A 15,751-nucleotide genomic window follows, 5' to 3' on the forward strand; every position below is an offset into this window, starting at 1 on the left:
CTCTGAGAGTACCCCAGATGGTTCTGGAAGTTGTGGTCACCCTGAGTCCCAGACACAGCAGTGTTGCTTGGTCTTTGAGAGAATGAGACTCTCCAAGGAGACACAGGAGGAAATGCACATGATCAGCTCACGCCTCCAAAGGTGGGGGTAAGACAGGTGCAAGAGGTTGTGGGAAAGGGAAACCAACAGCTGTCAGTCAGGTGAACCCTGGGCCATAAGGCATCTCAGTCTCCTCAGCAAGGACCCAGGTCCTCTATGGCAGCATGGCAGCAGCCTGTGGGCCTGTAGCTGGAGCCACAGCCTGGTTGGCACTCAAGACCCGGACAGCACCCCTGTCTTCTACCTGCTATCAACCCTGCCCCAGTCTAGAGTGGGTGCAGGGCTTCTGTCTTTCCTGTCTTTCCCTTCTTTTTTATATCTTGCATATTCATTCAGGGAGAAGGCAGATACCCTCACTTCCCCAGCGTTCCACAACTGCTGTCAAGTTGTCTTTCCCTTTCTTCCCAAATTGTGAGGCCCTTGTAGTCCACACTGTAGGGTGACTGACTCACCCTGTCAGAGACCCAGGGTCAGTTCCTGCACTGTTTCCCTCCTGCCTCCTCCAGTAGGGTCCAGCTCCCTCTGCAGAGGATTCTGGGCATGTCCAATCCTGCCCACAGAAAGGGAAGAATGTGCCTTTCACATCCACCCTAAGCCCTGTGGACTCTGAGGCCTTGGCATTGATCTCTGGGTGACTCACTGGCCTCCACCACCACTGCTCACGTAGGTTCTGGTGGTTTTGCCTCAAACGCCTACTAGACTGAGCTATTACGGTAGAGTCCTGGTGACTGCAGCCTTCCCCTGGTTGCCCTCCCTTTTCCAGTGACTAGTATTGGTTGGCCAGCCTGGGCCCAGGTCAACTCAAGCAGAGCCACACAGCACTTTCCCCTTCCCCAGACAGACCTGTGGAGCTTGCCTTCAGCCAGGCATGCTGCAGCTGCTCTGGGGAGCTAGGATTAGAAATTTAGACTACCCACTGCCTGCCCTCACTGCCTTCAGGAGTTCTTTGGAAAGTTGGATGTGGTGGCTCATGTCTTTAATCCCAGCATCCTGGAGGCTGAGGTAGAAGTGCCTCAAGTTTGAGGCCAGCCTGGGCTACATAGTGAGTTACTGGCCAGGCAGGGTTACAGTGTAAATCTTTGTCTCAAAAAAAAAAAAAATGAAAAAAGTAAAAGCCACCAGGCAAGGTGACTGTTACATATAAAATAAATAAACAGCAGCAGTCAATCCAGAAAGGAAGCTGACACATAATTCTCTTCAAAGAGTTTATTGGAATGAAAGGACCTCAAGGTATCATAATGGGCCAGAGGTGGGAGGGAGAGTGTTAGATGGAAACAGTAAAATATATGAAGATTTCTAAACATGATGGGGCCTTAAAGGGAAGGAGAGACTTCCCTTCAAAGACTGTAGGTGGAGCTTAATTAAGAATGAGAACAGAAATAAAAAATTAAATTGAATTAAAAAATTTTAAATTAAAAAAAAGAATGAGAATGGGGGCAAGCAGTACCATGAGAGGGATGGGGCAGAGAAGCCTCATCAGAGCCCCTGCCCATCAGTCCCCCTGAGGAGTCCTGGGCCAACCCCCAGAACAAAGGAAAAAAATCTGACTTTTTAGGGGTGGTAGGAAGTTTCACATCACATAATTTAGTTCAACATAGCTTACATGACAAAGATCATAGAGGACCCAGTACCATAAATGGAGAGCTGTCAAATCACTGCACAGACTGCTTCTTAATTCTGTCCCAGAGAATGCTATAGGGAGGCGTGGACTGATTTAGGCTGTAAGATCAGGTGTTCCTAACGTTGACCTCCTATAATCCCAGTGCTTGCTTAAGGAGGCAGACAGGGGATCCTGGGAATTGGTGAGCTCTTCAGCAAGAGGGATCCAGGAAAACATCTGACATCAACTTTGGGCCTCCACACATCCACATGTGCACACATGCCCAAACACACACACACACACACACACACACACACACACACACAATTTCCTCTAGAAGTTAGAAAGTGTAAGAAATATGACTAAGCTTTACCCCAAATTCCTTTCTTTGTCTCTTCTTATGTGACAGAATCTCCATGTTTTTCTTGGGCACATGGTTGTTCAGGAGAAAAAGAGAGCTTCATCCTCTGCAAACAGGTGACCATCATAGGACCAAGTTGGAGTGGCCAGCATGTGTGTGGAAGGGTCAGTGTACCTTCTGGCATATGCCCTGTCTGGGGCTTCTGGCTGCTACCCTGCTCTCCCTCCCCACTGGCCGGAAGCAGACCCAGGGACACAGCTGGTAGCATCTTCCAAACTTGGAGACACGGGTCGGCTCCTTGGGTAGAGAACACAGGCAGCCTGGGTTCCTAACATCACAGAATGCATCTCTGCTGTGGGACTTAGCTGACTATCACATGACAGATTAGCTTTGTCTTGTTGATCTGTGAGTTTTAAATGCATTAATGTTCTACCATGTTGATGGAGAGGTTTATAGGAAGGGCTAGAGAGATTGCTCATTGGTTAGGGCACTGGCTACTCTTGCAGGGGACATGAATTTGGTTCCCAACACCCATATGGTGACTGACAACCACCTGTAACTCAAGTTCCGGAACATCTGACACCCTCTTCTGGCCTCCGTGGACATTTATATGCATGTGATGCATTTACACACATATAGGCAAAACATTAATACATTTAAAATAAAGATCAGGAGATTACTGGAACCTAGCCTGGACAACATGGTGAGACCTTGCTTCTTTCTTTGTGTGTGTGAGGGAGGGTCTCATATAGTTTGACTTTGAACTCACTGTGCAACTGTGGATAACCTTGAATTCCTGATCCTCTTCCTCCCAAGTGCTGCAGTTGTAGCTGTGCACCACCACACCTGGCTGAAACCCTGCTTCTTAAAAAAAAACACCTCACACGGACACACAGAAGCAAGAGGGGCCTAGGGACAAGTGGCAGTAAGATCAAATCGGGAGTGAGGCTGGCATCCAAAGAGCTTATCCTGGCCCGGGGACGCAGCACAGTGGCAGAGCACTTGCCCAGCATTTGTGAGGCCCTGGGTTCTATCCCCAGAACTATAAAGAGAACAGAAAAACCTGAAAAAATTGTGTTCAAATACACTTATTCTAAATTTGACTATTACTATATAAATATTTTTTGTTGTTTTTTGAGATAGGGTCTCCCTATATAGCCCCAGCTGGCCTGGAACTCTCTGTGTAGACCAGGCTGACCTCTATCTCACAGAGATCCACCTGTTTCTGCCTCCTGAGTGCTGGGATTAGAGGCATGTACCACCAAGCCCGGCTCTATAGAACCATTTTTAAGGGTGCAGTTGTGTGTCATTAATTACTGCCCCATTGTTTCCTGGTGCTACTGTGCTCCATCCACAGAACTTTATCGTCTTGCAAAACTTAGACACTTTCAAGCTTTCAGACACTTTTTTTTCATCTTGTCAGATGAGGTGATTCAGAGAGCTCAGAGTTCACTTTCAGCTGGGATGGAGAGATACATATTTGTAACTTAAAATCTGTGCCTTTTTACTACACATTCCACAACCACTTAAAGGTTTTATTAGGGTGGGGTTATAGTTCAAGCAGCATGAGGCCCTGGGTTCTATACACACACACACACACACACACACACACACACACACACAAATCAAAAGGTTAATAAATCTGTAATCATCAGTGTGCTAGTTTTTGCTAACAACACAAATTAGTTACCTGGGAAGAAGGAACCTTAATTGAAGAATTTCTTCCAGCCAGTTGGCCTGTGGCCATGTCTGTGAGGTATTTTTCTTAGTTGTTAATTGATGTAGGAGAGCTCAGACCACTGTGGGTGGTGGTGCCATCCCTGGGCAGGTGGGTCTGGGCTGTATAACAAGGGTAGCTGAGCAAGCCAGGGAAGCAAGCCAGTCAGCAGCTTCCACCATAGTTTCTGCTTCAGCTCCTGCTCCAGGTTCCTGCCTGAGCTCCTGCCTTGATGTCCCTCAAAGATGAACTGTGCTTTGGAAGTGTAAGGTGAAATAAACCCTTGCCTCCCCAAGTTGGTTTTGGTCAGTGTTTTATCACAGCAGTATAAAGTAACCAGGACAATCAGTTCCTATCAGATTGTATGCATATGTGTGTTCCATGTAAGGTGTAAAATATGTTTTTGTTTTTGTTTTTTTGTCTTTTTGAGACAGGGTCTCCTTGTAGCTGCAGCTGTCCTGGAACTCACTATGTAGACCAGGCTGGCCTTGAACTCACAAAGATCCGCCTGCCTCTGCCTCCCAAGTGCTGGGATTAAAGGCGTGCACCACCATGCCCAGCCAAATATGTATTTTTATGTTTGCTTTTGCTACAAGTTTTGTAGACCTCTTCTGGCATTTCTTGCTTTTATGTGCTGCTAACCTCCAAATGTGAGATAACTTGGGCCCTTCACAAGGTCTTGGGGAGACATCCCTGTCCTGGGAGGAGGCCCTATGTACTGGTTCTCCAGGCTGCCTGGGGAGTAGCTGGGTTAATCCCCTCCCCTTGCTGGCTCCTCCTCTTGTGTAGTCAGCTAAACCTATCTTTAGCATCAGGGTTAGTCGTCTCTCCTCTGGCCCTCAGATCAGTCCTGAGGGGATGGGATTCTCAGCTGACAGGTGCTGACCCCAAGGATCACAGTAAGCCAGGTCTCCGAGCAGCAGCAGTACTTGTGTGTGAGCTGTCCCTTGCTGTGGCCCAGATGCCAGAGCAGCTGCTTCTGACTTCCATCTTCTTCCCTCCAGACAGAGCCAGCAGCTCTGCTGAGGCCACCACAGAGTCCCCTCTGAGAAGCACTGTAAGTCCTGCACTTCTGTTACTGAGGGAACACAGCTGTCCCTGGAGGTCATCTTTAGTCCATTTGGAGGCAGTCCAGGTATTGTGGTGGGAGGATTTTGGAGGAGGCAGGGGTGTGCCTAGCCCTCTAAATCTGGCACTACCAGACACTCGATGGTGGTCACACCTTAATTTCCTGTTCTAAAAACAGCAACTCTAATACCTGTTCTGCCTGCCGTTTTTTCGTGGTGATGTGTGCTATCTCGGTGTGAGCATGGTCCATAAAGTCCGAGTGGAGTGTACGGTGCTATTACCATCAAGGCATGAAATTTTTGCTCGTGCTCATGGTTTTGCAAATTACCAGTGGGCTCCCAGCAACATGTAGGAGCCAGGGAGGACTACACTTGTGGGTGATGTAGGGTATAAAAACTGCTGTAGACCTGACCTAACCCCATGCCAGGCAGGGCCTCCCATGAGGCTGGTCTCAGCTCTCTGAAGAGATCTCTGGGAAACCCATCAATCTGACAGGGCAGCAGTAAGAATGCCTCCCATGTGTATAATGAGGGCCAAGGATATTCTTGTGCTCTAAATGGACAGGCTAGGGGGGGTGCATCCCAAGCCAGCTCTGGGAATCTAGGTGGGGAGTACTGAGGGGCTACCCCAGGTGAACTTGAATCACCTTCAGGCTCATCAGAGCAAATTTCATTGTGGGGAATTTTCTGCCTATTTTATATGTACCATTGATAATTAAATTTTTTTAAATTATATTTATTTATTTATTTATTGTGTATGAGCATTTTGTCTGCATGTATGTAAGTGTGCTTATGTTGTGCAGTGCCCAAGGAGGTCAGAGAGGGCATTGGATCCCATGGAACTAGAGTTACAGGTGGCTGTTACCCATCATGTGGATGCTGGGAACCAAACTCAGGTCCTCTGCAAGAACAGCCAGTGCTCTTAGCCACTGAGTCATCTCTCCAGTCCCCAGGCCAGAACTTTGAATCCCTGCTCTGCCAAGGCAGTGTGGCCTTGGGGAAATGGGCAGTATGGTCTCTCAGCTCTCTCACCCATGAAAGGGCACCAGCTTTACAGAGCCTGGGTTGCATGAGGGTTAGTTGTGGGGCAGAGGCACAGTATAGAGTCAGCACCTGAACACTGCTTTCCCTCTCTATCACAGCCCCTGCTTGGTGGATGCTGGATTTTAGGTACCCTGCTCTCAGCTCCTGCTGGAGGGACATGAGGTCCCTAGAAGCCCCAAGGAACTGGGCTCTAGGAGCCCACGGAGGTCCCTGTTTGGTGGTAAGGCTCATGGCTGTGTTTCCTTTCCTGCCTTTCCTTCTTCACTCCAGCAGTGCTTTCTGGGCAGGTCTTCAGGTAAACTGCTTGCCCTGGAATCCTATCTCAGGGTTGATGGTGGGGGGCACAGGAATGTTTTCAGGATTGTATTAGTCAGCTTTCCATCTCTGAGACAAAATGACCCAGATAAGGAAGGGAAGATCTACTTTGACTCACAGTTTCGGAGATTTCAGACATTGGTAACTTGGCCCACATCCCTATGGGCCTATGGTGAGGCAGAATGTCATTGTGGGAGCAAATGGTAGAGCAGAGCTGCTCACTTCACCACAGCTGGGAAGCAAAGAGAAGGGGAGGAAGGGCTGAGGTTCCATGTTCCCTCCACAGGCTTGCCACCAGTGACCTAGTTTCCTCCCACTTGTCCTACCTCCCAGAGCTTCCACCACCTCCCAACAATACCAATAGCACCTTGGGCTGTGGACCAAACCCTGGCAAACCTTTATGAAGTCTCCAAACTCTAAGCCAAAATAAACTTTTTTCTCTAAGTTTATTATCTCTGTCATTTTATTATGGTAAAAAGCAAGCAAACTAATCCAAAAGGAAGGTGCCAGAATGGTTTCTGGTAAGGCCACTTTGCCTGTCATGTCTTTGTGTTGTGGCTTTCTTCCATGCACACACCGAGAGTGAACTGTCTTCTTTCTACAAGGACTCTGGGCCCATGGATTATGGGTGCACCCTTATAACCTCACCTATTCATTATTGTCTCTTTGCATAAGCCCTGTCACCAAATGCAATTACTTTAGAGGTTAAGAATTCAACATATAAATATAGACTATATGGACAATACAGTCCACAATATCTCCCAACATGATATGGAACTTTATCATTTATCTTTTATTTCTTTTGTTTTTCATTGTTGAGAATTGCATCCAGAACCCTGTATGTCTAGTACTGTTCTGGTTGCTTTCTGTTGCTGTGATAAAACACTGACCAAAACTAACTTCTGGAGGAAACGATTTATTTCATCTTACATTTCCAGGCCATAGTTCATCACTAAGGGAAGCTGAGGCAGGATCCGAAGCAGCAACCATGGAAAAATGCTACTGACTGGCTTGCTCCCCTGGCTTGCTCAGCTACCTTTCTTAAACAGTCCAGGCCCACTTGCCCAGGGGTATCACAGTCACCAGTGGGGCTGGACCTCCCACATCAATTAGCAATCAAGAAAACGCCCCACAGACGTGGTCACAGGCCAATCTGATGGAGAAAATTCTTCAGCTGAGATTCCCTCTTCCCAGGTGTGTTAAGCTAAGTGAAGCTGCTGCTAAGCTACATCTCCAGTTCTCTGTGTGCTTTTGTTCTCTCTCTCTCTCTCTCTCTCTCTCTCTCTCTCTCTCTCTCTCTCTCTCTCTCTCTCTCTCGTGTGTGTGTGTGTGTGTGTGTGTGTGTGTGTGTGTGTGTGTATCATGTCTCAGTTCTCTCCTGAAAACTGCAGTTCTACATGACTAGGGCTCTGGATTCCTGAACCAGTGCTCAGATCCTTGCAACTGTCTGGGATGAAGACCAGAAAGTGGGGCGCAGGACAGTTTGCAGGAGCTGGTGCTCACTGCGCTACTGCCTGGGTCTCCCCTTGGGCTGTCAGACCCCAAAGGTGAAGGTTGCTGAGCCTAACAGCTCTCATCCCTCCTTCAGCTGTCAGAAGTCAACCAGGAAAACCTGAAGCGGACTGGGAATTGTCGTTAGGTGTGAAAAAGCATCAAAGCACGAAACACCTGTTTAGAGGTGACCTATCTTCAGCAATGCTTTAAAGAAGTTTTAAACTAAGTGGCCCCCCAGGGCCCCGCCCTACGGGCAGAGCTCCGTCGGCCGCCCCATTCTGTGGCCCCGCCCCGTTCTGTGGTCCCGCCCCATCCCTTGGCCCTGGCGCAGGGGCAGGGTGCGGCTGGCCTGGGCGGCCGCTCTTCCCTCTTCCTCCCGCCTCAGGGCCTCGGCAGAGCCTGGCGCGTTCTGCCACCTTGATTTCACCGCTCGCCCGCCCGGAGAGGACCGGTAAGCGTGTGGCAGAGCCGGACTGGGAGCGGGGGAGGGAGAGAGATAGCCGGGCGCCACGGGGGCTGCGGAAGGGGCGTGGGGCGCTGGGCTGGGCCGGGCTGTCCTGTCCTCTCCCGAGGCGGCACCCTCACTTCTGGGGTCAGCCCGCTCTGCTCCATCCCCTCCCCGGTGTTCGTGCTGAGCCTCCTGAGTCCAGAGACCAGACTCGGGGTGTCACAGTTGGCTCCTCCATCAACCCCAGAATATCCCTGCAGACCCCACCGCAGGCTCCGCGAGCTGTTCTGCGCACCTAGTAAAAACGGCCAGGGGTACCAAGCTGGGCATCTTGCAGAGTTCTGTGGACACCTCCATTCACAAGAGCCTGTCTAGGAATCTCTTAAAACCAGAGGTTCTCAAACTGCTTCGCCAGAGACCACTTAGATTTGCAGACTCTCCATCCTGCCCCAGATACTTGGAGGTGGGTCCTAGGTCTCCCTAGCGCTGCTGCAGTTTAAGCTGCGGTTTAACAACCTCCGGGTAGAGCCTTGAAGGAGCCTACACTGGGGGGCGGGGGGGCAGTGCCCTATAAGAAAAACACATTACAGTAGGTTACAGTAGTCTTCCCTTATCTGAGGGGGGCACCTAAAAGGGTGCCTGAGTCTGGGGATAGTACCAGACCCCATGTATTCCGTTTTCCCTGTGTATACATACCTCTGGTAGAATTTCACTTATGAAAAATGCCCTGATATACCTGTCAGCATCACTACTCTTATGCTTTAAGGCCATTATTGAGTAGAATAAAGGTTGCCAACAGCGCTGTGATACCCTAACAATTGTTGACTAACAGGTAGGCAACATAGACAGCATGAATATGCTGGACAGAGAGATGCTGCACGTGCTAGTGGGAGAAAGCTGATGGTTACAGATTTCATCACACTGCTCAGGACGGAACACAATTTAAAACTCATGAGTTGTTTATTTCTGGAATATTTTTCTCGATGGTTTTGGACTACAAATGGTTGCAGGTAACTGAAACCTCAGAAAGTGCAATGTAATGAAGGGTTCTACTGTAGTCCATGTAGTTGTCACGTAATATTTCCCCATTGGACAGGTGAGGTCCTAGAGGCACGGAGAGCTTAACTCTTTCAAGGCCACACATCTAGGAAGAGAAAGAACTGGGATTCTAACCCTGAGGTGGGGCTCTAGTACATTTCTACTGGGATGGAGGGCCTATGAAGTCAAGGAGGTAAAGGCCAGAGGTGCTGTTTCCTTATTGTTTGCAGGCAGCTGAGAGGCAACACATCCGTTCTATTACCTTGGCCCACCTAGTTTATGGTCAGAATGTCCCTGTTTCAGTCTTTGGTGAACATTAGTTTGTATGATATACCAGAACCATCCTCCACAGAGGGATGTGTTAGCACTAAGGTGCTGAGCAGGTGCGCCTGCAAGCCAACATTCAAGGCTGGCCAGTCTCTCTGGGTGATGAGATACTTTTCAATGGCAGTATTTAGTCCTGTGGTCTGATTGGGGACAGGTGTCACTGTTGTCAGCTGAAAGAGTCAACGTCACACAATATGTGGGGCTCTGGCCACAGTCAGCCCTGCCACAGCCCCTCTCAAAGTCTGCAGACCTGTGGGAGGCTCTTTAATCACTGCCACCCAGTACTGGTGCTTCTCGGCCTCCACCCTTGACAGTGGGCTGCAGGACTGGTCTGTAGCAGGATTGTGACAACAAACACTGCCTGTATTGAGGGGCAAACTGACCCTGACCTACCCTAGAGTCAGTACTCACCTCTACTCCAGCTTCACTCCTCCTTTGTACTAAACAACAAGAAGTTTCTGTGGATCCACAGCCCATTCCATATAGGAACCACCTCTGTTTTGTCTTACAGGGCCTGGTTTGTTTGCCTGTATTCATTTTTAATGACAGGATATGTTATTAAATGCCACATAATATGACATTTGAGCACATCATAAAACACTCCAATATTCTCAGGGAAGCTGAGGGGCCTTTGGACATCTGCACAGGATGGGAAGTTCCTGATGACTGATCAGGGTTTCCTACACCTGGAGGGGGGCACAGAACAAGTGTACATGAGTGCTTGATGCTGACTGCTGGGGCAGGTGACTCCTTGCACCCCTCCATCCCCCACTCCCATGCATACACTGGCCAATTGGTCAAATATCCCTCCCTCTCCCCTTCTCTCGCTCCGTCTCTGTCTCTATCTCTATCTCTGTCTCTCTCCCTCCCTCCTCACCCCTCTCTGCACTGTGTGCTTATGGGGTGGGGATGATGAAGTCTGAATAGTCACTGCCAAGTCAGTTGGTGTGCTGCCTTAAGTCTGCATGTGCTTTGGGGCCCCCTGGTGGTGAGAGGAGACACTGGACCCTGGTTACAATTGGCTCTGCTGTTCATGACTGCTGGGCTTCAGTTTCCCCTGGGGAGGGCCCCAACTACTTTCCCTCCTTCCTGTTGGTTTTCCTCTTCCCGGTTGTCCTAGTTGATTTGTAGGAGCACTCCATTTTTCTTTGCACACTCAACCTTGTCTTTCCTACTGGCTCCAAATATTCTCTTTGACTTTCTTTTTTTAAAGATTTAAAAAATCATATTTATTATTTATGTGTGCATGCATGTATGTGCCACAGTACACAATGGGGATCAAAGGACAGCTTTCTAGTCAGTTTGTTTCCCCACCATGTTGGTCCCAGGGATCACACTCAAGCCGTCATGCTTGATGGCAAACACCTTTATCTGAGCCATCTCAAAGCCCCTAGACATACTTTCTTTTAAATTTTAATCAAAATTGTCCTGCAGAATGTTTAAACTTTGATGTACTTGAATTAATCTTTTATTCCCTCTTTCTTTTCTTCCTGTTGTCTTCAGAATCCATGATTTAGGATCAAAAGACTTTTATAATTTATTGTTATTATTTTATTTATTTGTTTATTTTTTGGTTTAGTCTTTCTATGCTCCTCCACATCCAAGTTCTGCCCTGCCCTGCCTTGCAGGCAGAGGGCACCTAAGCAAAGCAAACACCCCTCTCCCTGTCCTTGAGACCTGTAGGTGTCTGTCTGCAAGAAGAGGCTCCCCCTCCTGGCTTTCTAGACACCAATCCAGTGCTCCAAGTGCTGACCACACAGGTGGAGTCTTTAACCGTATTTGAGAGCCTGCTTTCCTCAGTGGTCGCTCCCCATTCATGTGCACAGCTAATAAGACTTACATATTTCCCAAATTCCTTGAACATTTGCAACTTTTTTTTTCCACTATGAATGATATTTTCACCAGACATTTAAGAATTAATTGAATGTTTATCATACTCTTCTAAATATTGAATTATAGCCATAAATCGAGTACATCTAGCTCCTGTAATATTTTTTGATATACACAAAGTTATAGTGCTAGTAACTTGTGTTAGTTATGGTACTTGCACTTACATTCAAGTTGGTTAGAAAGGCTCAAATGTCAGAGGTGGGGATGCAGAGGTGGCCCTCTGTATCTAGGGGCCTTTCATCTGTAGAGTCAGCCAGTCTTGGATTGAAAATATTCAGCTGGCTGTGGTGGTACAGGCCTTTAATCCTAGCACTCCAGAGGTAGGGGCAGAGAGATCTCTATGAAATCGAGGTCAGCCTGATCTACATAGTGAGTTCCAGGCCAGCTAAGGTTACAGGTCTCAAAAACGAACGAACGAACGAACGAACGAACGAAAGAAAGAAAGAAAGAAAGAAAGAAAGAAAGAAAGAAAGAAAGAAAGAAAGAAAGGAGAAGGAAGGAAGGAAGGAGAGAGAGAGAGGGAAGGAAGGAAGGAAGGAAAGAAAGAAAAGAGGGAGGGAGGGAAAATATTCAAAGAAAACAGGTATGCCTGCACTGAGTATTTACCCACCTTGTGCTTGCCATATGATTTGAGCATCACACAGCTGTTTACCTATGTTAGGGCCTGTGTTAGGCATTGTCATAACTAGAAAGCACACAGGAGGATGAATTGAGGTTCTGTGCAGATGCCATACTGTCTGGCATAAGGAACTTGAGAGTCTGACAGTTACAAGCCATTCTGGAACTCCCTGTGCCCTGCCCTACAGACACCCAAGGACAACAGAGTTCCTTATCTTTATGACTCATAGTCCTTCCTGGTGGTGTTTTCTTAAATTTCTCTAATTTCCCTACTACTGTTGTTTTTCTGGCGTTTTAGGAATCACACCAAATTTAAACAGAATGGACTTGCAGTCTCTAGCAGTCACAGTTGCTGTCTGCTTATCCACAGGTTGATTCTGGACTGGGAACTGGTTGCTGGCCTTGCAGCCCCGGAGAGGGAGCCTAAGGCTCAGCCTGGTGGGAAGCCCCGGCTCCTCCTGACCTGGTTTCTGAGTATATTTGGAAGTTCATTTATGGCTTACCTGAATCTCAGTGCAGTTAGTGGGTCAACCAGAGGTGGTGGTGGTAGTTTTTGTTTGCTTTTTGAGATGTGCTTGCTGTGTTGCCCAGGCCAACCTTAGATTCCTAGACTGGACCACTCTTTCTAATTTCAGCCTCCTGAGTAACTGGGGCTGTACATGCATGCCACCAAGCTGGTCCCATGCATTTCCTGTGCACCTGGGCATCAGCAGTGGGTGCGTGGCTCCTGCTTCTCTGGTTGCCTGGTTCTTAGAAAATGGTTTGGGAGTCTCTTTAATTGCTTATCTCAGCTGAGCAACTGTGGATACTTCCCCCTGCCTGATTAGTCTGTGGCACTAGACAGACTGGGTTTTCCTGTCTGGTTCCCACTTTTCTACCACTTTTGGACTTGTCCACTTATCCCTGCTTATGTACAAGACGGGGACTTGTCTCCTGGTGAAATAACTTTGAAGTGACACAGTCAGCAGAATGCCTGACTGAGCAATCAGATTGGCCTCACTAATATGAGTGAGATGAGTCAGTAACAGACTGCTTCATCCTTTATAGGTTTTGATTGACTTTGTATATTCTTTTACTGTATCAGTCTTTATTGAGTTTATATGTTCACTATTAATTTTAACTTTTCTCTATTTTTTCAAAATCCCGCCCCCCCCCCCCATATTCGGGATGGACCTGAAGGTTGTGTGGATGCTAGGCAAGTGTTCCACCACACTTGTTACAGCCCCAGCCCAGCTTTTCTCTTCTGATAGCCTACCAGAGGTGGTGGTAGTTTTTGTTTGCTAATGAACTCGTGGCTTTTTGTACATTTAACTGTTAAGTGTCAGTTTTGAGCTAGGAGGCAGCTCAGTGGTATAGTGGTTGCCTAGAATGTACAAAACCCTGGGTTTGATCCCTGACAACACCAAAAAATAATAAAATGGCATAATAAATACAAAAGGAAAAGGAATTAGTGACATTTGGAGCTGGGCTGTGGTTCACTTGGTAGAATACCTGCCTGGCATGCATGAAGCACTGCGTTTAATCTCAGCCCTGCATAAATGGGCATGGGGACAGATGCTTGCAATCCCAGCGCTGAAGAGGAGGAGGCAGGAGGAAGAGAAGTTCAGGGTCATCCTTGGCTACATTTGACTTTTGAGACCAGCCTGGGTTACATGAGTCTCCTTTGTACAGTGTCTGTTATTATTTGATACAGACATTGCCTCAATTGGACAATGACTCTGTTTATACTTTTCCTTCATTTTAGCCACAACTCTGACATGCTGTAAGGCATCTTGCACTGGACAATACCAATGAGTTATGGGATGCATTCCCCCCAGGATCTTGAGGGAAGGCCTACCCTTTGAACTACTTTTAAATCTGTGTGTGTGTGTGTGTGTGTGTGTGTGTGTGTGTGTGTGTGTATGTGATAAAGTTCACGTTGGTTTTGGCTGTTTGATGCAGTAAACCTGGCTGTCCTCTGAGCACATGGCAGAGGACGTTTCTGTCCCACCTGGGCAGTCTTCTGCCCTCAGCTGTGTCCCCTAGGGAAGGTCATGGTAGGCTCTTTTAGAGTCACAGAGCAAGAGCTTAGCAGTTATCTTTTAGTGTCTAATGCATTCTACAATGATGATTCATCATTTCTCAGTGTGCTGGGACGAATCTCAGCTTCGTGAGGGTCTGCTGGAGTCACTGGCCCTGAATACTTGAGCATATACGGTCCTACCTCCCTCCTGCCCAGTGCCTCCAGTGCCCACATTTACAGCTTTGCCCACTGCTCTGAGGCCATGCCCTGCTGCCTACCACTGTCTCACTCCTTACAGCCATGGCCGGCCCTTCAGATTCAGCATGTCCCACCCTATGCCCTTGGAATTGATACTCTGCCTCGGGGATCTTCCTTGACTTTTGCACAATTCGGGTTCAGGGGTTCCTCAAGTTCTTTGAACATGTTAAAGCAGCCACTTTGGGGAGTTTTTGTTAACTGTGTGGGGCATATTTTCTTATATCATATTTGTTGAAATGAATTTGTTTTTATGTCTCACTTCTTGAAAACTGGGTATTTTAACTGACTGAGTCATTTCTGCCATGGTTGCCGCCTGCCTGGTGACTCCTGAAATCACTGCACGCCATTCTGTGCTGTGTGTGCCTCTCGTGCTGAGTCATCTTCTAATGACCCTGCGCCAGGAACAAGCCAGTCATCAGACCCACTGAGGGGTGCTCTGGGCATGCTGGGGCCCTCCCTGCTCATCCTCGGGCCCTTAGTGACCCCCATTAGCCTTCGCCTCCTGCCTGTGTGAATTCTACCAGTGAGAGCATGGGACCTGGTCAGCTATTTTCTGAGCCCTACATACACTGACCTGCTGTGTTACCAAGGTGGCTTTGGGATCATCTCACATACCCCAACTGATATCTCATTCCTTAACTTTTTCTTTTGAGCCTTTCACTAGTCTGCAGGCAGCCAGGAAGTGCCTGCCATTGTTTCAAAGGATTTCAGCACTAATGAGTCTGCAGGTCCTGGTGGAGCTATACACAGCCCCTCAGGTCAAGTCTCCCAGGAGTCCCACATGGGTGTGAGGGTGAGGGTTCTTCTGGACAGTGAAGGAGCTCTGGCCCCATTCCCAGCACTCTGTGCTGTTGGTTCTCCCCATAGTTTAGGCAGAGCCAGAGCTTAGCAAATATGAGTGACCAAATACCTGACAGAAGTGACTTAGGAGAAGAAGGGTTTATTGTAGCTCACAGTTTAAGAAGGTACAGTCTATCACAGTGAGGAAGGCATATTGGCATGCAGACTGGAGCTTGTTCACATTTGGGAAGTTCAGAGAGCAGAGATGGGGTCTTAGTACTCAGCTTCTTTCTCACTTTTTATTCAAACCGAGACTCCAACCCATGGGAAGATGCCCTTACAAATCTTCTTAATGCCCTGGGCGTTTCTTAATCTAATCAACTTGGCAAACAGAATTGACCATCCCAGCTGTCCATCCTGAAGGCTAATGGCATTGGGATGGGGGAGTTAGAATGTCACTAACACAATGAAGATCACAACGTTCTTGCTACTGCCCAGGAAGCTACAAGCCTTGGATTAATTCCCAGAGTTCTAACAAAGGTGTTTCTGACCATATTGACCACTGTTTATTATTTAGGGGTGGTGTTGAGGATAGAACCCAGGACATGGTGCAGGCTAGACAAGTACTCTGCTCCTGAGCTGTGTACTGAGTCAGTCTCTCTCTCTCTCTCTCTCTCTCTCTCTCTCTCTCTC

At 47.9% G+C, this 15,751-nt stretch overlaps 1 protein-coding gene across 2 annotated transcripts in view; it reads left to right on the top strand.

Annotated features, from left to right (window-relative positions):
• The first annotated feature begins 8,005 nt into the window (after window positions 1-8,005).
• Slc41a3 (solute carrier family 41 member 3) overlaps window positions 8,006-15,751 on the top strand; it is a 35,828-nt gene continuing 28,082 nt past the window's right edge. The window contains exon 1 of one of the 2 annotated variants that reach the window (XM_008828588.3): window positions 8,006-8,148. The gene's annotated coding sequence lies outside the window, so the exon portion shown is untranslated. The remainder of the gene's footprint in view (window positions 8,149-15,751) is intronic. The other variant, XM_017797018.2, reaches the window with a different exon arrangement.

This window comes from Nannospalax galili, unplaced genomic scaffold (assembly GCF_000622305.1).
Source record: "Nannospalax galili isolate Female #2095 unplaced genomic scaffold, S.galili_v1.0 scaffold332, whole genome shotgun sequence".
Classification (NCBI taxonomy): domain Eukaryota; kingdom Metazoa; phylum Chordata; class Mammalia; order Rodentia; family Spalacidae; genus Nannospalax; species Nannospalax galili.